Source organism: Peromyscus eremicus, chromosome 12 (assembly GCF_949786415.1).
Source record: "Peromyscus eremicus chromosome 12, PerEre_H2_v1, whole genome shotgun sequence".
Classification (NCBI taxonomy): Eukaryota; Metazoa; Chordata; class Mammalia; order Rodentia; family Cricetidae; genus Peromyscus; species Peromyscus eremicus.
Genome location: NC_081428.1, coordinates 30,992,723 through 31,019,146, shown reverse-complemented (window position 1 = coordinate 31,019,146; position 26,424 = coordinate 30,992,723). Strand labels below are relative to the sequence as shown.

Here is a 26,424-nt window from a genome sequence, read left to right as displayed (position 1 = left end):
ATGGGAATTGTTTGCTAACTGTGGAATGGTTAAAGTGAGCTATTTAGCATAGGGATTGCTTTAAACATCTATTATTTTTTATAGTCAGAAAATCCAGGGTCTTAGTTGTTTCATGTATATAATATATTGCCATTAACTAGACACCTTTCTGTAGTCTCTGGAACTTATCCATTCTTCATACTCAAAATGCTGCATCCTTCCGTCATTTCTCAACCGTTTCCCTCAACCATGGACTAGCCAATCTGTTCTTTGATTCTGTCAGGCAGTGAGTATGAAAAGATCTCCAAATCTGCTGGCAGAAGGATTCCAAACAAGCTGAAGATAAAAAATAACCTATCAAGTTCAGTGTTGTCATCCTGCATCTCCTAAGTATCATGGGTTGCTAAAGGATGACAAATGGTTTTGAACTGGTAAAATGAATGATTTAGAAGTGGATATTTATATTGAGTCAAGTCATTAATCAAAGTGAGATGAGAAAGCATCCTGAAAAAATGCAGAAACTTAGTTAACAAGTTATAGATTCTTCTTTAAAGAAATACATACATTCCAGCAAAAATAAATTAAAAATCCGAGTAAAAGGAAAGAGAGAACTCATGCTAGACTTATGAAACTAAAGAAAATAAAATTCTCTGTGTAATAGATACTTCATAGTGGAGAAATAAAAGTAATCATATTAAATAATTAATGTATTTTGAGTAAGCAAAATCAAGAAAAAGATAAAGACTCTGGAATCAATGACATAAAGGAAAAATTAAGTGGCTTTGGAGACAAAATAAAAAAGTACCATTAAGTGAAAAATTAACAAAATATTACAACCTTACTATCTCCCAAATCTTTTTCTTTTCTTTTTGTTTGTTGTTTGATTTCTTTTCTCTTTTGAGTTTGAGGAATGATTTATAAAATATCTGGTTATGCCTTAGCAGGAAGCACAGATTAGTTGAAAAGGATTTTTTCCTTGGTTTTCTTTTGTAAGAGTGAATGGGTTCTGTTTGATTTGAATTTGACTTTTCGTTTATGATGAATCTGATATTGTCCTTGTAGCATCCTACTTTATCATCTCTGACTTGGTACTGTAAATTTTAATTCATATACAGATATTAATTACTTTAAGTGAGAATGACTTTAAGGGAAGGATTGTATAAAAGTCCTGCTTTATGAAGACAGTATAGGTTATTTCATCTTCCTATTGGACTTATGGAAGCATAAATTATGATATTTTTATGCATTTTTCATCTCAGATTAGATCTTTGAGTCACCTAGCTTCTATTTGTAAGAGCTTTTGAGTTTATATATGCTTCCATTTCAAGTTAAGTTTCTCTTTTATTTGATTTTTTATTCATAAATTAAAATGTAATTATTTCATTTGCTTCTTTTCTGTTCCTTCTTCCAAACCTTCCATGCCTCCCTCTCAGATTCGTAGCCTCTTTTTCTTTAATTGATATGCTTACATATATATGCATAAATATATAAATAGAACCTGCTGAGTTGATTTAGTGTTGTGTACACACATGCACATACACATACACACACACTTATGATTTCAAAGCTGGCCATTTGGTATTTGATAACCAATTAGGGTACATATAACTAGCATAGACTAATTCTCTCTCTCTCTCTCTCTCTCTCTCTCTCTCTCTCTCTCTCTCTCTCTCTCTTTCTCTCTCTCTCTGAAGTCATTAGTTGCCTGTAGTTCTTTGTCAATGGGTGGGTCCCGCAATATTTCCCCCTTCCATGTTAAGAACTCTATTGGTGGTATTATTATTTGGGTTTTGTTTAGGTAACCAAATTGTTGCCAGTGTCATGGGTTTAGCTCATCTGTCATTTCCAGGGGACACAATCTCACAGCAGACTTCTGCTGTGGGATAATGCTTTTGCACACTGGTTTAATAAAACACTGATTGGCCAGTAGCCAGGCAGAAAGTATAGGTGGAATAAGCAGACAAGGAGAATTCTGGGAAGGAAAAACAAGTGAGAAGGAAAGGCCAGCCTGCTGTCCAGGGAGCACACAGGTAAACCACGAAACACGTGGCGACATATAGATTAACAGAAATCAGCTGAATTTAAGTGTAAGAGCTAATCAGTAGTAGGCCTGAGCTAATGGCTGAGCAGTTTTAATTAATATAAGCTTCTGAGTGTTTATGTGGGTCTGAGTGGCTGCGGACTGGGTGGGACACAGGAAAACTTCCAGCTACAGTCTTCCTAGTCCTCCTCTGGTTCTTAGAAACTTTCTGTCTCCTCTTCAGCAATGTTTCCTGAACCTTAGGCAAAGGAGTTGTGTTATAGATGTATCCATCATGGATAGACATTAAATTCCTAGACGAGTCCTTTAGGAAGCAGCTCCTATTTGAAGAGCATACCTCCAGTATTGTCAATTCCAACAGCTAGTATTGGTGAGAGGATAACTCAGGTGAGAGAATAGTTTACACTTTCAGGTAAGAGGATTTTTCTCAAAACAGTTAAGTGAATGTTTATTTAGGGATGAGGAAGAAAAATATTAAATTTTTTCACAATCTTGTTCCTACAATATTGCTAAGAGATTGAAGGAAAACCCCATTGGGCTTGATGATACAGCTCTAACATCTGTAGCTATGACTGACCCTATCATTTTTATAAATTTTCATTCAGTGGAGACCTTTGGAAGTATTAGCACTATTTGCAATCTCAGGATGTATTTCACAGAATACAGTATAGACTCAGAGGAGGCTCCTCTAGCCTGCAGCGTCTGAAACTGTGGGTGCCACCCACATATGGGGACTCACAGCTGTGTGTGGGGTTGTGGAACAGTTTGGCAGCAGTAAGACATTTTTGGATGGGCAAGGACCAAAGTTAATTGGAATTAATTCAAAAGCAAACGTGTAATGAAAACAAGGTGGCTCCTCAGTGCTTGCCCATTTTGCCGAGTGTTGTCACTGCAGCCTGGGTTCTGAACGTACAACGTGTGTGTTCTGCACTGCTCCTGCCCTTACTGCACATGGCACCAGCACTGCCTGAAACACCACAGCTCTGATTTGAGACTCTTGAATTCTATGAATTGATTGCCATAGTTTTATTGTATTACATGGTTAAAGGAAAACAAAGACTATTAATATTTTCTTATTATCCTCCCTCAATGTGTAAGTTGCAAAATAGGATATTTTTTGCTGTGTTATATTAATAGGTTTAAGTTAATTTTTTTCTATTTGTGTGGCTGACTTGAGTTTCATTAAAAATATTAAATGAATTTTTGTTTGGAGTTAGAACAGAATTTCCAATAGTTTCTGAAATGTTCTTAAACACACTTCTGCCACTTTGTACTATGAATTTATAATGGAGCGGCATTCTCAGTATTATGGATTACAAAATCAAAATCTCAATGAACTCTGAAATATATTGAAGATATTTTATATCCTATAGTATCAAATATTCAGGTATTTTTTTTTACTCTTTATGGAAAAATGAGCAAAGGTACCCAGCTCAGTAGTATGAAACTTTGCTTTCATCTTTAGTAAATGGTAAAGTATATGTATACAAAAAAAACTTTTTTGAAACATATTTCAATATTGTTTATTATCAGCAAATATGTGGTTCTATGCCTGTACTAGATATCCCTTTTTCTGCGGTTGCAGAAAATTTGGGGGCAGAAAGGAATCACACAGAGAAAATATTTAAGGAACTCTGTTTTAAACTACATCGGGTTAAAAATGTGTAACTTCCATTATCTGATACACTAAAACATTTATGAATTCTTTTGGTGTTTTTTTTCTGTCTTCAGCACCTCATCTGAATTTCTGCAATGTGGAATATATTTAATAAAATGTCTTTCTTCAGAGAAGGTGCTGTCATTCATTATTCAATGAAATCCAAGTAAATACTTTTCTCTAAGCAACCCCTGAGGTGTTTTCCTTTCTCCTTAGCTCTTTGGTCTGGGGGATTCTGTGAGGGTGGAGGAGGAAATGGTGAGGCCAGCATCCACTAAGCTGTGGTCCTCTGTGGATGACTAAGGTGCTCTTGGGTGCTTATCCAGGTTCAGGATTCTTTTCCTTCATGCTGCTGGTTGAACAGAGATGCACTGTAGCAGTGTGTGTATGGGTGGTGGTGGTGGTGGTGGTGGTGGTGGTGGTGGTGGTGGTGGTCGTGGTGGTGGTGGTGTATATGTAGTGTAGAGTGTGTGCGTAATTGTGTGGTGTGTGTGGAGTTGTGTGGAGTGTGTGTGGAGTTGTGTGGCATGTGTTTAATTGCGTGGAGTGTGTATTTGGTTGTGTGGTATGTGGTGAGTGTGTGTGTGTGTGTATGTGTGTGTGTGTGTGTGTGTGTGTGTGTGTGTGTGTGTGTGTGTTGTCTTCCTGTAAATGGAGGCTTTTCTGTCCTGCCTGGTCCCAAAGCTGTTTTTAAAATAATCATTCAGAGGCTTAAAACTAATTACAAACCATTTGGCCTATTGTTCAGGCTTATTATTAGTTAGTTTTTATAATTTAAATCAACCCATTTCTATTCATCTATATCTTGTCACGTGGCTCCGTGGTGGTACTTGTTCTCTAGTACATCTTGTTGCTCCAGTGGCTTGCTAGAATCTCCCTCGACTTCTCCCTTCTTCTCCCTCTATCTCTGCTGAGATTTCCCACCTGGCTCTATCCTGCCTTGTTTTAGGCCAAAGCAGCTTCTTTATTAACCATGGGTAATAAAACATATTCATAACATATAGAGGGGTTATCCCATAGCATCTTCCTTTGGTCTTCCCTGTCAAGTCAGATGCCTTCCTAAATGTTATGCAACACTTAGACGTTCATTTCCTTATAATTTTAAAGAGCCTGCATAATATTTTCAACAATGTTTTCATACTTGAGTTTGTTAATATAAACGTATACCCACACAGGAAAAAAAAAACCCTACCATATTATATTAGGACTCACCTACAGGGCTTCACTTTAACTTCATCATCTCCTTAACACCCTCATCCCCTCTTCCAGTTGTATTCTTAGCCAAGAGTTAAAGGTGCACCATTAATTTCTAAAAAGACTCAGCCTAATCCTTAACATCTATTTGCTAATGCAGTGATTCTGTGATAGTAGTTAACCACTATGGACTTCAGTTTTACCATCTCTAATGTGGGAACACTAATGATATTATTTGTCTACTACTAACTCTACCTGAGCTACAGAAATATGAAAAGACTAACTTTTAACTACTGTCTGAAACATGAGTAGTGTTTTGTATCATTCTGCCTATCCTCAGTCCAGTCTTACCTGCCATCAGGAAAGATCTTCCTGACTACAGCAGCATTACTTTCTCAGCTTTCTTTTACATCTCTTGCCAAAGCTATCTCCCTCCAAAGCTTTATCCTTACCTATTAATCTGACTAACATCTTCTAAGAGTTAGGAATATTTAATAAATAACTACTGTCTCTTTTCTTCCCATGGATGCCTTAAATTCATTTGGGTTAGTATTAGTATTAAAACTACTGTTCGGAAATGTTGCACCCACAAGGACCATTCCTGATCTATCCAAACTTACTTTGCAGAAAAAAATGAACCTCAATTTCAACCCCAAGCTGCTAAAATCTGTTTTAAATTTAGGCAAGTAAAAAAGAAAGAAAGAAAGAAAGAAAGAAAGAAAGTGAGTTGAAATAAAAACAACCAAAACAAGCAAATGAAGATGCACCCTGCTGTGGGATGGTCTTTCTGTACACTGTGAATATGTTACCACTGGTGAATAAAGAAGTTGCTCTAGCTTATGGCAAGGCAGGATAAGAGCCAGGTGAGAAATCCAAGAGAGATACAGGGAGAAGAGGGCAGAGTCAGGGCAGATGCCAGCCCGCCACCCAAGGAGCAACATATCAACAAACTAGTAACACCACAGCCACGTGGCGAAACATAGATTAATAGAAATGAGTTGACTTAAGTTGTAAAAGCTAGTTAATGACAAGCTTGAGCCATAGGCTAAACAATTTGTAATTAATATAAGCCTCTCTGTGTTTATTTGGGACTGACGGCTGTGGGAGCAGGTGGAACAGAAACTTTTGTCTACAATTGGTGTTCACCATCAGGCATTGATCCACATAGACTTGATAAGGCTTAAAAAGGATTCTTAATGCACAGAAATGGAGCTACACTGGGCTTCCTGGTCACAAAGTCTTATGCCAGCAGACCGGTAATGCCACAGTCACGTGGCAATACATAGATTAATAGAAATGGGTTAATTTAAGGTGAAAGAGCTAGTTAGCAAGAAGCCTGGGCCATAGACCAAACAGATTGTCATTAATATTAAGCCTCTAAATGATTATTTTATAAGTGCCTGCGGGACCTTGGGACCAAGGCGGGGTAGAGAAAAGTGTCTGACTATAGCACCCTTCTATGTACTCTGATCCTCACACTAAATTGTACTGGGAACCATTTTCACTGAGATGGTTAACATTTCTGATTCCTACACAATACTTTAAAGAGCAATCACTCATGGAGTCAGTGTTTCCAGGGCTAAGTTGAGGATGCATTCCTTTAAAGCATTTGTCTGAGTCTGGTATACAGTATGCATCTATAATGGCAGCACTTTGTGGTAGAGGCAGGAGTTTGAGTTTGGGACCAGCCTTATTGGGACTCTCTCTCGAAATAAATAAATAGCCCTCAGAACCATTGTAAGCAGTGCCAAATTTAGTTTCTTCTGACATATATAGCCCCATTTTAATGAAGGGGATGCTGTGATAACCAATCAAAGAATAAAGTCAAAAAAGCAATTTCAGGGTACTAATGACCTGTAACCATGGCTACTTTCTTAAGCTTCTTCAGATTTCATTTTGAAAGGTTTTTCTAGAATTTGCTGAGTTGCTCTTCATTTGAGTCTCCTACATGTTTCTCTGTGTTCTTGTCCATTTTGATTGTCCATTTGATTAGATAAAGTAGCCCCAGTGAGGGAACTAAGTCAAGCACACCCCTGGGTGTCGGTTCTGAACTAACTAAGTAACCTAAAAGGGGAGAAGGAGAAAGCCCATTAATGGAACCATCCTCTCTACACTCTGACTGCTGTGAAGTGAAAAGCTCTATTCCACATGCCCTCTACCGTGATGCTCTGCATCAGCTCAGAACCACAGTGCTGAGACTCAGTGACCATGAACTGGAACCTTAAAAATAAATTATTTTTTTAAGTTACTTGCAACCTGCATTTTGTCACAGTGATGAAAATCTGAAAAAAAAATGTCATCCTTCTTTGATCACAGTCTGGCCATTCTTTTAGACAAATGTTTAATGTTCCTAATGGCTTTGGAGTTTGCCTCAAGTCCATGATCATAGATAGAGCCATGGCAATGGCCTCCCCCTCTTTGTTAAATATGTTCCGTCACTTGTATTTGCTGAGGGAAGAAAGCTCCTTTAATTTCACCTACTATACTTTTTATTTTAGAAATCTCTAGCCTTTGGTTATATTATTTCATCCATTTGTTGCTCTGGGAACATATGTTTATTCATACTTCAGTGGAGTCTGAATGTAGTCTTGCATTCTTCTCAGGCTTTTTAGCATCTTGAGGCCAGAAAACATGACAGTCATCTGTCATTTACATTTCCAGTTTCGATCAGTGATTGGGTTCTGGAAGAATAGCTGCCAAGTAATAAAATATTTCATTTTCAGTACATGACAAATTCTTCTAAGATCACCCATGTATATACCCACCTAGTTATCCAATGGTACGGTCATCTTGTACGCCTGTTATCATCTTCATTGTGTTTATGAGAAGGTCAGAAAGGGAGCCTATATCTAGGACCAGACATAAGGTTTTTGTGCTTTAGTTGCTGATGTGCAAGTTCAATGGCATCTAGCTTCCCCTGGGCAAAAAGGAAAATGGAAGGACAAAGCATGGAGTTGGATGTTCTTTGATGTCTTTCCTCTTCTGACAGCCTGTGATTCTAAGAATTTTTTCTTGGAGGCTTTAGATATAATATATACAGATGAAATGTAAAAAATGTCTATTATTTCTTCAGAAATGTTATGAAAGACTCTAACTATTCATATTTATTCCCTGTGCATTCCTTGTCTGATAAAATGATTATGTTTCATATCAATTAGCCATGGCATGTCTATTCATACTCTCACCTACTTATAATTTCATTCAAGTTCATTTCCCTGAGATAAGTGGTTCTGTTTTAAATGGAATCAATTAGATAAGAGTCACCTTGCATATGGAATTTTAGAGTTCACAAAGTTGAAGCTCTGCCTTTTTCTCAAATAAAAGTTTTATTCCAAGTATTAGATTTATACATGTTAAATCAGATAGAATCAAGGTAGATGCTCTGGGGAAGATCGTAGGCTATACCCATGAAGAGATATTCCCTGCAGTGTTTTACCCAGCTGTAGTACTACTGAAATAAAAGGACCCCAGGACACATTGTGCTTGTGAATACAGCCATTGCAAGGATAGGGATGAAAAACACATTGTGGTAGAACAAGCTGAATTCCTTACTGTCATGTTTCACTTATATGAAAAGACTATTATAGAAATGGCATCCTTTATCTCACCTCAGATTTTGCCAACCTAGAAAAGTGTCTAACATCTAATCAAACCTAAACCAAGAGGAAAGAAATTGATCACTGGAAAAGGTATACCAAATGCTACCTAAGTAGTCACTCAACTAAAAAGCTGAGAAGGATGAAAGTTCATTGATTGTCATATGAAAGGATAAGAGAAAAGTCTACGGAAAATTGCCACAAACTATATTAGTGCTCACAAAAAGCAAAAGTCAAGAGGAAATCAAATTTGTTTCTCCTGGAACAGTGGAGTTTCTGCAGTTCTCCAGTGTGAACGTGGGAATCACCCCAACCATGTAAAAACCCTATCTGCACATGTTTTTGCTATAAGAATGTCCTAAAACTTTTTATAAACATAATTTATCATGTGAAACGTTTAGTTTGGCTTCCTAGAGATTGTGGCAGAATTCTTTTTACTATTTTGTTTACTGGTAACTACAGAAGCAAATATTTCACTGTCATGGTTTTGTAACATCAGAGAATGACCAGTGGGAAACTTCTGATGGATAAATGAATGTAAGTGAATATCACCTACTTGCTACTCGACAGGTCTTCAAACATTTTTAAACCCATGCTTCACCTTACATCTGGTTTTCACTAATCTGTAGTTAGAGGCTGAGAACTTACTCAAAACTTTAGATAGCATTCATCATTGTTGGTTGTTTGGTGGTTGATACTTTCTTCCATATTTATTGTTTGAATGTTTATTCATTTGTTTACTTTTGAGACAGGATCACACTATTGTTCCCAGTTCTAGCGGGAACTCATCATACTTGTACCTCAGTCTCTCAAATGCAGCAATTATAACAATGTGCCACCTGAGCATAGCATAGCTTATCAAAGGAAGTTGGTTAGAACAGCTAGGAGAACCACTCAGTGGTTGAGTTCTTATACAGTACGCTTAAAATGCTGGGTTCTGTTCCCAGCATGACAAAAGAGAGCAAGACACCACTAGGGCCAGGTCAAATCTTACATAAGATGGATTATTTTCTTTGTGTAAATTTGGGGTATGGTAATAAGAGGTAGCTGTATCATATCCTGGGTATCCTTTACCCATAATATATATTTTTTGAGATTTTAGCTTTTTTTAACTTCAGAATGTTAGCCTATAGTGAGTTATCTTAACAGTAGTCATATCACATTACCTATTTCCCATGTATAGAGTGATACCCATATGAATAAGTGTGTCAAAAAGTCAAGAATCAGCCCTGAGGTGTGATGTTATAGGAGGGTTCATTTTCATTGGTTCTTTACAAATTAAGATGCAATTTCAATTTGATCTAGAGGCTTTCACACAGAGAAACTACACTTTGTACTATGGAATTCCTTTCCATCCCTCAGAAAGTTTTAATCTCAGGTTAAGCTTTAATAATTGTTCAAAGTTGGGGTATTAGTTGCTTTTCTACTGTTGTGATAAAACTCCGTGGACAAGAATAGAAGGAAAGGCTTATTTGTAGCTTAAAGATAAGAGGGATTAGAGTTTATCACCATCACTGCTTTGAACTGTGGCAGTAAGCACCAGACATGACAGTGGGAACTGCAGCTCTGGGCTCACTTCTGGAACCACAAACAGGACGCAGGGAGAATTAACTCAAAATGGCCAAAGACTTTTAAGACCTCAAAGCCCGCCCCCAGTAATATACTTCCTCCAGCAAGGCCACACCTACAGAACAAAAACAATATTACAGCATGTATATTGGAAAAGACAATTATAGTTACATATACTAAGATCCTCAAATAGAGCCACCAATAAAGATGCCAGCTAGTTCAACAGCTTCCAAAATTGCTGTTTTCTCCATATAGTTTTTTTCAGGGCCACCGTATCAGCCAAAGGTTTCCTCCTTGTATGCTGTTGTAAAACTTGCTAATGCATCAGTAATGCTGAAAGCAGAGATTGGAAGAAGGACTTCTAAAAAGCTGGTTTACTGGGGAGGTGATCACAGGCAACAAAAATGAGAGGAAAGTGGCATGGGACAGAAGAAGGAACAACTGGAATTCAGTACTAGGGCGAGCCTGGCTCTCTCTGAAGGTCTGTGTTGAATAAACTTCTCAATCAAGAACAAAAGCTTGTGACCTCTGTTATCAGCTCTTCCCTGAATTTTAACCCCCTGGATCTGTTGCTTTGATGGCTTCCTCGGAGTTTCAGCAACTAAAGAGAAGAAAAGTATGGTTGGCATTTAATGTAAAATGTAGAATGTGGTGTACTCTGTCAAGAACATGGTTGAATTTGAGCCAAGAGGATGTGGGAATAGGGGGAGAAATTCCCTTATATCTACATTCTAGTTTACACTCATCCATTTCATAAATGAGACAATTTAAGAGTAGAAGCTGTCCTTCGCTTCTTGAAGCAATGGCTTTAAGATCTTAAATGACATATTTGAGTAGAGGTACTAGGTAATGCTGTGAGGTGTCTTTCTGTATGCTGTGAATATGCATTGCTTTCATTGGTTGATAAATAAAGCTGTTTTTGCCAATAGCCAGACAGAATAAGGTTAGGCAGTACATTCAAATTGCAGACAGAGAAGAAGAAGGGTGGAGTCCAGGCAAATGTCAGCCAGCATCCCAAGGAACAAGATGCTAGAGAACCAGTAAGCCACAGGCCATGTGGCAATAAATAGATTATTAGAAATGGGTTAATTTAAATGTAAGAACTAGCTAGTAATAAGCCTGAGCCACTGGTCAAACATTTATAATTAATATAAGCCTCTGAGTGATTATTTGGAAGTGGCTGGGGGAGAGAGCAGCACAGAAAAAAATCCCTGTTTACACTTAAGGATCAGCAAGTTGGTCAATACCACACTCTGTCTGCTAAGAAAAAAAAAGGCCATGACAAGTTCTTAAAATGACATGTTTGAGTAAAGGTACTAGATGAGTCAGATGCAAAAAGCAAAAAGAAAAGCATTGGCTTTTAATTCGTTGTGTTTCCACTTGAAGGCTGTCAACATGGAAACTGCCTTCATAGCACATACTCCATTATCTTTTAACTCACCAACCAGTCAGTTTAAACAACAACAACAACAACAACAACAAACTTTCAAGTATCATAGCAATCCTTGCCTATATATAAACAAAAATACATTCTCAGAAAGTATCATTCTGACTAGCACACAGGGAGAGGTAAGAATTAAACAAGGCTGAAAAGTATTTAAAAAAAATAATTCAAGTTCAAAACTCATTTGAATCAATCTGAGAGTACAAGTTATGGTTAAATTAATCCTACCACTAGGGGAGGATTGACATTTTTCTTACACACATTCAGATGTTGTCTCTTCTGCTACGTGAAATAGAAACATCATGAAGAAATAATGACATAGACATAGAGCATGACACATGTGGTGGGCATTTGTTCGAAAGTTTAAGATGGGAGGTTACTTTAGAAAAGAGAGAAAGAAACTCAAGACAAACACAGCATTCTTCATTCAGATCCCTACCTGGCACAGGATTTAGGACTTTTGTCCTCTGAAAGATAGCGTTAACTCTTAGGAAGATTTATTACCCAGAAACCAGAAATGCTGAAGGTCATACAACAATCTGAAACTGTCTCAAATGTTTTTTGGTTTGGCTTCACCAAAAATGCATTGTGCCAAACACTTTTTTTTTCTCCTTAATTTTTAAACCCTTGTGTATTTATAAAGAAAATTCAATCCACATGTTGCTTATGCATTTACACTTAACTCATCACATTCCTCTTGTGTAAGGGCAACTTGATGACTAAAGAGGCTTTGGAAATTATTTTTCTTTGAAGCTTTTTAGTATAAAAATAATAGCATGTTCTTTGGTGCAACCACTTTAACATGCCCAGGTGTTTTGTTTTTCTGTTATAAAAAGAACAGAACATAGAATATATTTGTCCTTTAGTCCTGTGTCCATTACTCAACTAACATATTAATAATAATACACCATCATTACCATGAGTCTCAACAGTTTAAGTTATTATTTACTATTTCACAAGTGTTATAAACTCAATGATTACATTATTGATATCATAAGAATATGTACCTTCAACATTATGTTAGTTAACAAGGACTAACTTTTTATCAGACTTGAGTAGAAATTGACACCCAGAATTTGCAGTGTACTGCTTTTTTTTTCATTATTCAGATGTATTGTTAGACTCAGAAAATATTTCCAAAATGTTTTATGCTTTCTGAAAGATTTTATATGTTTCAAAATATTGTTTATGATTTTTACTTTCATGACTTTGATTGTAATGTTCATCTCCCTGACCTATTTTACTTTTCTTCATTCAAATCATTGATGATTTACATCTATAATCTAAATTAAAATGAAGACCTTTCTAGACTATATACTAATTAAGTAAAACAATTGTTTATACCATGTATATGCTTACTATACTATTTTAATGCCCTAATTCTATTAATTATGTATAGGTACATGTCTCTAGGTATTCCTAACTAGTCCTAAAAGTATGTGTTGTGGAACATGAGCGCAGTCAACATCCTTCAGAGAAGCGTTTATGGCAACGTTTCTTATTATTGTCTCATTGTGCCCAGTTTCAATTGCTACAGCATGTGATCTCAGAAGACTTGGATTACTGGGTGTTAATATTTACTGAGTTAGTTATAGAAATTTTTCTACTTTGTGTCTTTATGAAAATGTACAGTAAAACTGGTAAAATTCCAAATAAAATTATGATTCTGTCCCTTTAAAAGTAGTTTATGTTATAAATTATTTTGAGGTAAAGCTTAATGCTTAAAAAGTTTACTTCATGTCTTAAAAACACATTGCACATCAAAACGAAAGGGATGAACTGGGTGACAAATGTCAATTATCAATATTGTTTATGTATAAAAGAAACAAACTACCACTAATTAATAGGACATGCTTCAACTTTGTGCTAGAGGTTGACAATAAAGAGTGAAAGGAAAAACTCTACTTTTGGAATACTTTCTTTGTTTTGAGAGCCACAAATGAATACAATTATAGCACTGTGAAAACTAAGAAGGTGAATATAGAATAGACAAGCATCTCAGCATAGACTCAGCATAAGTTTAGAAGAGATCACACGGTGAGGTCTGCAAGTGCTAATTTTGATTGTCATCTGAATGGATGGAGAAGCACCAAGGAGATTAATGAAGCATACCTTTGGGTGGGTCTGTGAAGGCACTTAGAGAGAGAATTATTAATGTTGTAGGAGTCACAGTAAATATAGCCAATTCCATTCCATAGGCTTGGAGGCTGGTTGAATAAAGCGTTAAAAGGAGGAAGAGTGCAATGCAGGCATTCTAATACCCTCTCCTCCTGGTCCTCCGTCTCCCTGCTCCTCTTGCTCCTCCTGATGTTCCTTCTCCTTCTTGGAGATCACGATGCAAGCTGCTTTGCTCTGTCTTGTCCTCTCACCCATAGCAGGCTAAATTTATGAAACTCTAAGCCAAAGTAAACATTGTGTCTCTGAAGTTTCTTCACTCAGGATATTGTCATAGCAAAATAGTGAGAACAGGGGACAAACTTTGGAGCAGACAGACTGGAAAAACCTGCTGTCTTCTGAGAAAAAAAAATGCATGTAAAGTTGAGGTCAGGAAATACATGATTTGTGAAGATGTATCCTGCTAAAAAGAAGTCAAAGGATTTGGAGCAGGGTGATAGGAAAGATCTTTTTGTTGCTGCTGTTTTGGTTCTGTTCATTTGTTTTTATTTGAGAGAGTCTTACCATGTAACCCTGGCTAGCCTGGCCTTATCCTATATAGACCAGGGTGGCCTCAACCCGACAGAAATCTGCCTGCTACCAGAGTGCTGAGACTAAAGGTGTGTGTCACCGCTCTTGGCAAAGAAATTTGTTTCGGGGAGCATCTCAAGACTTGGCTAAGCCTCACCCACTGCAGGTTCAGAGGTCCTAGGGAATAAACTCACTTGCAAGACTTGCTTTGCAAAGAGCACCCGAGGGACCTGCTTGCATACATCTGACTTCACATGTGTTACACAAGTTCCATTGCTCTGCCACCCAGAGGTGCTGCCGACATTGGCCTTGGCACCTTGAGATGCTGGCAGGAGTTGCTGTCACCTTCGATGCTGGGGGTTCAGGAAAGACTTACAAGGTCACGGAAACTTTCACTCAGGTTTCGCAGAGAGACCTGTGAGGCTAAGGCAGTATGTGGCAGGGAACTGATACACATAAAGTCGCCTTGGAAGGCAGTGCATGACATGTGGCAAGTGGATCCCCATTGCAGACTATAAACTCTGAGATGCTAAAAAGGCACAGGCAGGCTGTGAAAAAAAAAAAAAAAAGTCATGTGGGCTATATAGAACAGCGGCCAAGTACTTCAGAGTGCATGTCATGTTACCATGAGATGAACCCTGGACCTGGATGCCGAATATGGAACTATAGGACTTCATGTATGGCCTTACTAGGTTTTTGGAAATTAGAATATATATTCTGTGATATTATATTTTGGAGAAATGTAACTTCATTTTGACTTTGCAGGGGCTCACAGTCAAGGTTTTGTCTTCAGTCTCAAAGGAGAATTTTTGTTCTAACAATGGTATAACGGTTACCATAGAGACTCTTGAAGATGGACTGGATGAATTTGGCATCAAAGAATGGACACGAGCTCTTTGCAGGCAAAGTCAAACGCTACAATTTGAGGCAATGTATTTGGTTTTCATGTTGAGGTGTGGATTTGTGGTTAATTGTGATTGTCAACATGATTGGATTGAGAAGCACATAGGATATTAGTAAGGCATAGCTCTGAGTATGCCTGCAAAAATATGTCTAGAGAGAATTAACTGAGAAGAGACTTTAACTGAATGTAGAAGGCCCCATCACATAGGCTGGATAATGGTAGGATAAAGAAGAGAAATTTGAAAACCCACAGCAAACATAGGTACTCTTTCTGCCTCCTTGCTCTAGTAGTGTGTGCTGTTGTGTTCTGTTGTGGTCTTTTGACATAACAAAGCCTTTAAAATCATGAGACAAAATAACTCTTTTCTCCTGATAAATTGTTTCTCTCAGGTATTTGTTGTGGTGATGAAAATAGATAAGACACAATGTCTATAATATGATGAAAGAATAAAAGAGGAGTCTCTTTTATATTATCTTTTGAAAAAAATACGTGTTTAATATAAATGTAAGCTCTGGTGAAGATAGGAGCAATAACTCATTGTGAATGGCAAAAGTTATCAGGAAAATGCATCATTATTCCTGTATTTTCTATTTTTTTAAATGACCAGAATTCATTTTCATTGAATTAAAATAAGTGAGATTGGAAACATGCTTTTCTATATTTTCTTTCAGCTTCATTGAAACATAATCTATAAAAGTATATCTTTATGATATTCAAGGTGATTTTTAAATTAATGAATTTGTTGCTGGAAGTAATTTAACAATAATAATTTAGCATTTTATTTAATGCTGCATGAGTCATTTTATAAGGAAAAATAAAGTGTTTACTAAAGGGAGAGTCTGATAAATTTATATCAGAATTCACCTCATTAAAAAGCAACCTTAAAGCAATAATCATTATACATTTATTTAGAAAAGATATACTAATATATAATACTAAAAATGCTGCCATATTTCTCTTTTTTCCCATGAAGTGACAGAACCTATAGGAAATTAATTCTAGTCTGTTGTTGCTGTTTTGATGACAGCACACAGCTCAGCATATTAGTAAATTTCTCAGGGTTGTACAAGATAGCTGATAAAAGTGACGTAATGACGGTTTATTTTGGCTCACAATTCGAGAGGATACAGCCTATTGCAGAGGGAAAGGTGTGTTGACTTGAGTAGGAGGTGACAGATCACACTGCATTTGCACTCAGAGCGGGAGCGGGGCACACAGGTGATCAATTCATTTTCTCCCCTGTATTCAGTCTGGAACTCCAGCCTGTGGAATGATGTCACTCATAATTATGGTAGAGCTTGCTTCCCTTTTCAGTTAAACTTCTTGAAAACCCTCTCATGGACGCACTCAAAGTTCTAAATCTTATTCTGGATTACAGATGTGACAATCAAGATTAACTGTTATAAGCACACCACCACCACCACCACCACCACCACCACCACCACCACCACCACCACCACCACCACCACCACCACCACCAACTAGACACCCAACCGCATAATATTAAAATTACAACGTTCTATTCCTGACTCTGAAAAGATCATTTTTACTTCATCAAACAAAATTCAGTTAGTTTGTCTCTCTGGTCTTGTAACTTAAAATGTAAAAATCAAACTCTTTTCTGAGACGTATGGCAACTTCTTATCTGCGAGCCTCTAAAAAAATAAGTTTATATACTTGAACTATGCAATGATAAATGTTCCCATTCCAAAAGAGAAAAAAGGGGGCGTGGCATAGAAAGGAAAGGTGAGAGTACAGCCAGACCAAACCCAGGAAGGAGACACCAAACCCCACATTTCCGTGACTAACATCTGAGGTTCATGATGAAATCAACTGGGCACCAAAAGGGCTAGGAATCCCACGCTTCTAGCTCTGTCACCTGAAACATACCCAGTCACATACATAGACTCTTATTTGACTGGCACCCTTCTATGCACATAGCTTTTCACAGAAAATATACTGTAGACTCAGCATTTCTAACATCCTGTGCTCGCCAAAGCAATTTGGGCTTCACCTTCATAGTTTCACAGAAAGCTCTCTCAGTGCCTCCTTGTAAAGATTTGGACCCTGCTGCCTAAAGAGCCTTCTGGAACTCAGCCTAAGCCCCCATGACCGCCTCTCTCTTGCACCTTTCTTGTCTGCAAAACCAGCACCACATGCACGATGCTGATAAATATGTTGCCAGCTCCAGATGTAGCCTGGCTCACTATCACAGCTGTAATGACCTCTGTGCACCCCGTTGTTTGATTCTGAAAAGACATTTTTCCACGCAGTTGTTTTTGATTAGGAAAGCTTCAAGGGCATTGTGAAGTCAAGATCTTCCCTTTCAATGGATTTCCATTTTCACAAGACGGATTCTCTCATGAGTCTGGTTGTGTCTTTAGGTCACTGTTTCTATTGACCCATTTTATGTTGAAGTTTTAATATAATAAACCTAATACCTATTGAATGAATGCTGTGTGCAAGTAGTATAAATTCATTCTCATTTCAGAAGGTACAACACTTAGACAAAGATCAGACCTAGTCTTAAATATGCAAATTAACTTTGTTCATGTGCTTTTCTGATCGATAATATGTTCAATAGAGAAGTAGGTAATATTGCCTACCTTTAATAAACTATGGGATTGATTTTGGCAGGATATAAAAAAAAACTATACCAAATTCATATTATACCAGTACAGTGTTGGAATCAAGATTCAAATAGTATTTGATTTGAGCCTCCAGGGCCACATTTTCATCAGCATTCCTGGAAATAATACAATACTTTTCATCTTTTAATGGCACTTGTGAATTTGACATCTTAATGATTGATTTTTTCTTTTAATGTGCTTGTGTCCCAGTACAGATACCTAGTGAATATTTTTGTGCTGCTTATGCTTGTTCCTTTTGTGGTTATACTTTTCATATACAGCTGCTGACAATTTAATTTTTATAGTATGTAGCTTTCCATATGTTCTATATATTTCTGCATGGCCATGATTGAATGAAGTCATTTTGTATTAAGAAAAAATAATTCTTTTCTAGAATTAAAGGACATCTTTTTCACTCTTGCCTCTCTTCATCTTTCTTTTCTTCCATCCTTTCATATATATTTTTTTCTCTTTCTTTTTGATGCGACTTCACTATAGATTTATAGTTTGTAGGATTGAGACGGGAGATTTGAGTTCGAGTTGGCTTGATTTTTCCTTCTGTGTGTGTATTCTATTCATTCTATGTATTCTATGTGAGACAATTTTCGTGCATGCTTTCAGGAAAGTATTTATACTGGGTCTCATTGGCTTTCAATTTTCTTTTTCTTAAGAACTAAGAGTTATTATCATGTTATAAATAAGTTAAGAGAAACTTAGGCAGTATTTCTAAAATAGTACAGTTTGTTATCTGCACAGAGAAGCCACCCTAGATTTCCTCTGTGTCAACACCTGTGAGAGTTTTCCCCTTTTATTCTGTCTCTTTTATCACAAACCACATGATTTTGAGGTTTCCAAGATGAAAGAACATATGAGGCTCTTTATCCCATTCACTTCAACTTATATTTCATGGAACTATCCCCCAGGCAATCACTCTACCTACTTACAGTCATATAAATTTTTTAACAGACATATAATTAATCACCACAATACTCATGTTCTGATTATAGTTGTTTGGTTTTTATTCCATATTTAGGAAGTAAAAATTTAGGTTATTCTTTGGACTTGATTAGAAAAATATTGTGACTGGTGAAATGAATTAGTAAATGATGTGCAAGCTGAACAGATGGTTGTTTTGTATTCCTGCCTGAACATCAGGTAATAGAGTGCAAAGTCTGAACATAAACTTTGACTCCTGTCAGCTTTGGCTGGGCACACTTGTCCTGTCTACAAACTCCTGGCCTGCTGCAGCTGTTCTTCCAATGATGATAATAAAAATTTGTTCGGTAAGTGTCTCTTCTTACAAGATGTGTCCATTCGCAGACATAATAGGACACGTAACCTGTTTGGACTTGTTGCTTAGGTACTAATCAGGGAATGTATTACTGCTTGTTCATATGTGCATAAGCCTTTCTCACCGGTTTGACAAAATATGTGAGAAAAGAAAGACCTATTTATTTTAGCTCAAAGCCCGATCATGGGATTCATTGTGATAGGGAAGACATGACACCCAGAACAGGAGTAGTTGCAGCATCAGGAGGGTGAGGATGTGGTGACAGTGCATCTGCAGCCACGGACCGGAGGAAGATGAACACTAGTGCCCCATGGACCTTCTGTGTTTTATTTAGTCTGAGGACTTCCATGGCACTGTACCACCCCAATACATGGTGGGTCATTCTTCCTCAATGTAATCTGTCTGAGCACACTCTCACAGACAAGTACAAGAGTATGTCACAGGAGTAATTCTAAATCTAGTAAAGTCTGGGTGCCATGGGTTAGCTAGTTAAAACCCTTGCCTGGTTGATTTAGTCAAATTGCCAATCAAGATTAACCATCACAGCCTTACTTGCTGTCATAGTAATTTTAGCACACCACTTTGCACAAAAATGTTTAAGCACAGTCAATGGCGGACAGTATCAGGATTCTCACTGTGGAAAATGACGGGTCTAAAAGCTGAAGCACAGAGGTAGATAAGGGATCAAACTGACCTCAGATGTCAGCATGTGTAGTTTGGGTTCATTTGAAAAAGAAGACGTTTTATATATATGAAATTGATATCTTAATACAAATAAAAAATCTCAAGAAATAACATGCTTGTTACTGATTCCTATTTTGTCTTAACCAATGAGCCATGAAATTAATCAGTTTAGAAGGCAAGTCAAAGTACTTTTTTGGTGCAGTACATAGTATAGATACCCTCTCAAACACTGAGCACCCACATGGTGTTGATATTCTTTAAAACACTGTTGGAGGCCCAGTGAGGTGGCCCAGTGGGTAACGGGGCGTGCAGCCAGCAGGAATCTGCATGGTGGAAGTTGAGAGTCTGCTCATCTAAGTTGTCTTTGGACTTCCAAGGGTCCCCCATGGGACAACAATGTTTGGACACACAGAGAAATAAATAAAACACACAATCAAAGAATAGTTCAGAAGTATATTGTTTATGTGTATCTGGTCCTTTGGAAACTACCCATTTGCTTATAAAAGCTAATGTTATGTCACAGCCGCAGCAGGAGGAGGAAGGGGGGGGGCAGAAGGAGGCGGAGGAGGGGAAGCAGGAGGGAGGAACAGAAGGAGGAGCAGGAGGTTAAAAGTAGCATTAATAATAATCATTTCATTTTAGCCTCACTCTATTTTCACATGCTTTGCCAAGAGCTTAGTCACAAAGACTAATCTGGTCTTGACTTAATTTTGTCTACATCAGATGTGACAGTATTATTTTATTATTCACACCTTGGAAAATGGCAGCTAGGAAAATGTGACTTGTAGTTCTCTCTTATATGGACTCCAGCTCCAAATCTTTGGATTTTAACCTACAACCTGAAGTAACCACAGAATCCAGGCAGGTAGAGTGGAACCATGTGTGAGGTGGGAGGAGCTTGAGACAGGGCTAAAGTAGACATGGGTACTATGTGCTAATGCCAAGTGGGCACTGATGCATAGGTGTTTGTTACCTGAAAACATACTTCTTTTTACATTGCTCATCATAGGCCCCCATCCTGATGTCAACCAGTCTAATGGCAAAGCACACACTGAATAGCATTATCAATGTCATTATATGACTTTCACTTGGCTGAATAACATGTGCAACATGGAGAAACTTGAAGTCACGCTAAACAAAATGACCTTCTCAGAGGGATCACATCCAATACCCTTACTGGTTCTGCAGTAAATCAGTTGCTGAGTTTAGAGAAGTAAACACCACCAAAAATGTTTAATATATTTATACATACAAACTGCTTTCATTGTTTCAAACATTCATGATTCTAGGAATGCATAGTGAATATGGGAAGAGAGATTTTAGGATTTGAATTTGGTGTACACATTCATTTTTAATTATTATAGTGTCCCTTTGGGATATTTTCTTTAAACTAGATATCATGACTAAAAAAAAATTCCCTTATTATTAAGTGCACTGATTAGAGTTCTATAATTTCTCTGTTATGTCTCTACTAGAAAAGTAGGTATGTGTAATAACAGCAAATCAATACTGAAATCAGCTTATAGAAAAAACATTTTGAACAATTAGACTATGTTCTTTCCATTCTCAAAACTCTAACAGGCTAATTTTTGATATCTCTTAGCCCCTGAAATAATGAATTGCAAAATAATTACCTCATTGCAATATCATTATATGGCTGCTAATCCAAATTGATCACAACTGCAGGAGCTGGCTGATGTATAAACATTGCCACCTACCAATTATTAGTAGAAACAAAAGTTCCTACCTATATGGAGATCATGATTTAATATCTTGTCACTACTTCATGAATTTTTTTTCTGTTATATTTAAAGAAAAACTGTCCCTGCAACAGTACAAGAAGTAAGACAGTTCTTGAAAAGTAATTTTACTTGGAAATCCTTCTTTCTTTCTGGAATCTTGGGACACTTGTTTAATGCTATGTAGAATTTTGCAAAATGCTGCCTCGAGCTTGAAGGCAAGTTTACGCTGCTTTGTAGCTGAACTACCAATTAGAGCAGAGTGGTAATGTGGCAAATCCCCCAGCTCTTTCCGGTGAAATCCTCAAATTCTTTGGAGCATGATGGGTTGTACCAACAGGTGTTTTCTGTCCATTAAGCACTGCTGCCCCAGTTGTGTCTAATTGGTCCCAGTATTGTTGTCAGATATGATTTCTACTGCCATTTGATATCCTGTACGGGAAGGATCACTCTTATATGGTAACATAACATGTGTGTCTTTTTAAAAACTCGTTCTTGGAGGCTGTTTGTTTCTACTGCATTATGCTTCCCAGTGCTACAGTCCTGTACACTATGGCATTAGAAAACTTCTATGTGGTGTATTGTTCATGTATTGAAGATTTATATACTTGGTGAATGTAAAATAAACATTTATTATGACAGGAAAAAATAAGTACACACTGGAATATAGAAATCAATGCACATGTGCACAGGTGCACAATACTATCAATATCACTTGAGGTACATGAACTGATGGGGAAATAGGAAGGGAGCTTCAGTTTAACTATTTGAAGTTATGACAGGTGCACTTCTTCATCTCTAGTATCTCTAAATCTTTTAAGGAAAATTTCCTCTTGCTATTCTTGGGATAGGCATAGAAAATTCTAAAAGTTCTGAAAATGAGCAAGCTACCAAGCCAAAAATTTCATGTAAATAAGGATGCTCTAAATAATTTCAGTTTCTACTCATAAGGAAAATCTATTTAAAAAGATTTCTTTTATAGTTTGCTATATGGATTGTGTTCTCTTTTCCAAGTATCCCATATGCTTTGATAGTTTTCTTAAAGTAAATGAATAAGAGATTGTTGCAATAACCTTCCTGAAAAAAATGCTGAGACTCAAAATGCTTAAATAAATGTCATTAATTTACACCGCATTTTGTAGCAAAGCCAGCTAGCATCTAAACCTCTAAGACATAAATGAGTCATCTTTAAGTCATACAATCTACAAACATCATTAATTAAAAATGCAAAAGTATTTTAAGCTAAATCCAAAAATATTGAGAAGGTAAAGTACAAATGTGGCCTGTAAGAGAAGCAGAAACTCCTGTGCTGATGTCAATGAATGTGCCTTCTAGAATCATGGCTTTACTCTTGGGTGTGGAAAAAACCCTGGGATCCTATTACTGCACCTGCCCAGCAGGATTTGTTCTGCTTCTTGATGGGAAATTATGCCATGAATTCACTTCCTGTCCAAACAATGCATCTAAATGCAGCCATGGTTGTGTTCTGACATCAGGTCCCCTGTGACACTGAGGACAGCGGGTGAAATGATATGTGGTATTGTCATTGAGACTCAGTGCTTGAAACAGATAGAAAAACATGTAGCAGTTGTTCATTACTTGATAATAGTAGATGCAACCAATTCTATCTTGCTGTCAGTCCAGTGCCATGGGTATGAGCCACAGTTGGATCATAAGACCCATGCATCTTCAGGACCACTGCAACTTTTACTGTTTGCCAATTCTCAAGATATTTAGCATATGTACTTTGATGTCATAGACTATAAAACTCTATTCAGATAGTCCTGAAGAGTTAATATTTCCCAGTGAGAAAGGCTTATCAAGGAAGGAACAGAAAGGATAGAAGGTATTACTGTAGACTGCATCAGCTAGTGAATCTACTGAATGGACAGTGGGAAATCTCTCATTAGAGGGAGTGATTTAAGTGGAAAGTGTCATCAAATAATCAAGAAGACAAACTTCCAGCCAGAAGGAATCCCTGTACAACCAAAGGCTAAGAGAGTATTTTGAATGGATATGGGGAAATATCTTTGGACTGAAAGCTCTTCTGCATAGTGATAACCAGCTCTGATCTTTTGGGACACAGTGAAATTATAATTACCATTTAGCATACAGTTTGTGGGGCTGGAGAGATGATGGCTCAGAGGTTAAGAGTACTGACTGGTCTTCCAGAGATCCTGAGTTCAATTCCCAGCAACCACATGGTGGCTCACAACCGTCTATAATGAGATCTGGTGCCCTCTTCTGGCCTGCAGGCATATATGCAGGCAGAACATTATATACACAATAAATAAATAAAATCTTTTTTAAAAAAGCATACACTTTATATTGTTGTGATAATTCGATCCAGTCAGCCAATGATATTGGGCTGACTAGCCCTAGGGCATGGTCTTGCCCGGATACGTGACTGGATAAGAACTGAGAAGGAGGGTCAAGCGCTCTCTCTGGGATGTGGAAGGTTGGTTTTGGTGAGCTGGTGAGGAGCTTTCCCCATCCTTCCCTGGTAGATGAGAGACAGCAGAGTTACTTCATTCTGTATTTGTGAGTGTGTTATTCCCATTTCTCCCCTTAATAAATTATTGACCAGACTTCCAAGCTTTTCAATTTATTGTATTGGCATGACACCAAATGTTCTGGGATTGATATTGGTAATATGGTTGATACTAAATACCTAAGACTTGCTCAAAATAATGTAGGTCACCAATTTGCTGTAGCTTGTTTGGGGATTACTTATGGTTCTTGCATTGGGCTCTATCACTTGTAATAAGTGTGAACAAGAGGATTGGTAAAAATATGATATGAATGTGAGGCAGCATACTAAAGCCCATGTCACTGGTTGAAGTCCAACCATTTGCAAAACCAGGTGCAGATCCCTGCTTACATAAAAATGGAGGCTGTGAACATATCTGCCAACAGAGCTTAAGAATTGCTCAGTGTTGGTGCCATAATGATTTTGTGAAATCTCAGGTTGGGAAATATGTCTTACTTTGAATGGTCATCAGATACTGGTTGGCAATAACATTGATCTAATTAATGAGATGATATCGTTGGACAACTTAATGAAGGTTATAGCACCATCTGGTGAGAATAGTTATCCAGCATGCTCCCCCCACCTCATTGTAAAATGATGTGTGCACAAACATTGAAGCCGTAGATCGCTCTGCATGCAATTGTGTTATTGGCTAAGTTGAAGCCATGTGATAAGTCAAGCAGAGACATGAACAATAACAGGTCTGATGGTGGTGGGATTAGGATGTCTTCTTTCACCCAACCTTGGTTTATGGTCTTAGAGGAATACTGAGACCCAAAGAATATGACTTTGCCTGTGACTAGAATGAACAGCCAGGCAGTGTATGCTGGCCTGTCTTCCTCCCTGAAGCCTGGGTTAGTGCATATTGAAGAGACACTAGCCCACTTGAGCATATGGCCCTGGCAGGCCTTGACCATCTTCCCAGTTCCCTACACCTCGCTAAAAATCTGTTAGATTACATTTCTAAAGCTAGCCACCAAGGCCTGTTCCTTATTTGGCCAATTCCTTCGAGGCTGACCACCAAGGTCCAGCTATCAAAGTATTAAAGTCCAACGATCAAAAGCCTCCTTTGGCTTACCTAATTAATGTGAACAATTAAATTAAACACCTCATCCTAACACAGGGTTTCCCCTTTTATCCTTATAAGCCACTATTTTCCTTTGGGTCACATCTGTCCCTCTCTATTCAGAGGCAGTCCTTTGTCCCTCTGGGACAAATACCCTTGCCCCCTTTCCCTTGTCTCCTTCTCCCTCATCCTTTTTATTTTTTACCACTGCATCCTAGCCCATTCCGATACAGACCTCCCCTTTTTTTCTTCTTAAAATTATTTGCTGCTGTTTCTCTGCCTGAGTCATAAAGCAGCCACTTCAACTTTTCTTCCCAACTTAATGAAGGATTTCTCTGTGAAAACAGGTGTTTGGGTGTGTTTCATGCATAATCCAGTGTATAGGAGAAATCCCGAACCCATGAGGGGTCTCCTTCACATACGACTTCGTGGAGATAGATACCCTACATACATAGAATGGGCACTCAACAACGCTGCTAGATACCACCACAAAGTGATACGGGATCTGATCCATAGATAACGGAAGGAAACTTTTCAGTTCCCCTCCTACAGGGAATGGTCTTTGGCTATGGGGATAGTGAGTTATGTTCTCTTTGGTCAGCTAATGGATCATGTCAACAAAGGGCCCCAGATTACCACACCAAACAGAGCCAATTCAGATAAAACTGTAAGCAGAAGAAAGATGGACACTAGGCTAATGGATGGGATATTTTCTTTTAAAGAATAGAGCACTGCAGATTGGGTAGTCCAGTCTCTGTGGCTAATCACCACCAGTTTCCCAAAGATATATCCATTGCTATGACTGGCTGCTCCTTTCAAGCAGTTCCTTTGAGTATTTTCAAAAGCGAAGGGAGAATTGTTTGCCACCAAAATCAAACTCAGTATGATTCCTCTTCTTATTGCCTCAGAAGAAATGGGCTAAATCAGATGATCACACTGGTTTTTGCAACTGCAAATTAATTTACATGATCTATATAGAACTCTTAGCTCAACCTCATGAAGGAACATTATGACTCTTGTCGAGTATACCATAGGCATTTAATTCACCATTGGTTTGATACATGCTCATAATTTTGCATTCTGAATCATGACAAATTGATAAAAATAAAGGTAACTGTAACTTAGATTCTGATTTACTCAGAATTAAATCATTCATCAATTTATCTATTTTAAAATATTTGAATGAAAATATTTGATTTAAAAACACTTCCTAAGTGACACTGGTATTTTTTAATCATTATTTTCTTTTTCTTCTTGCACCCTTTCTCAATGAAGATGGTAAATTATGGTATATCCATAGAATTTTTATCTATTTTAAAATATGAGATTGTTAAAAAGGACTTTCTCTTCCTTGGCATTCATAATGTCTAAGTGGGTACCTTTGAGTCTTCACCAGGGCACCACAGGTTCATTGA

The 26,424-nt window shown here is 37.6% G+C and overlaps 1 pseudogene; it reads left to right on the top strand.

Annotated features, from left to right (window-relative positions):
- The first annotated feature begins 16,160 nt into the window (after positions 1 to 16,160).
- On the top strand, positions 16,161 to 23,285 carry LOC131922874 (pro-epidermal growth factor-like; annotated as a pseudogene).
- The last annotated feature ends 3,139 nt before the right edge of the window (positions 23,286 to 26,424 follow it).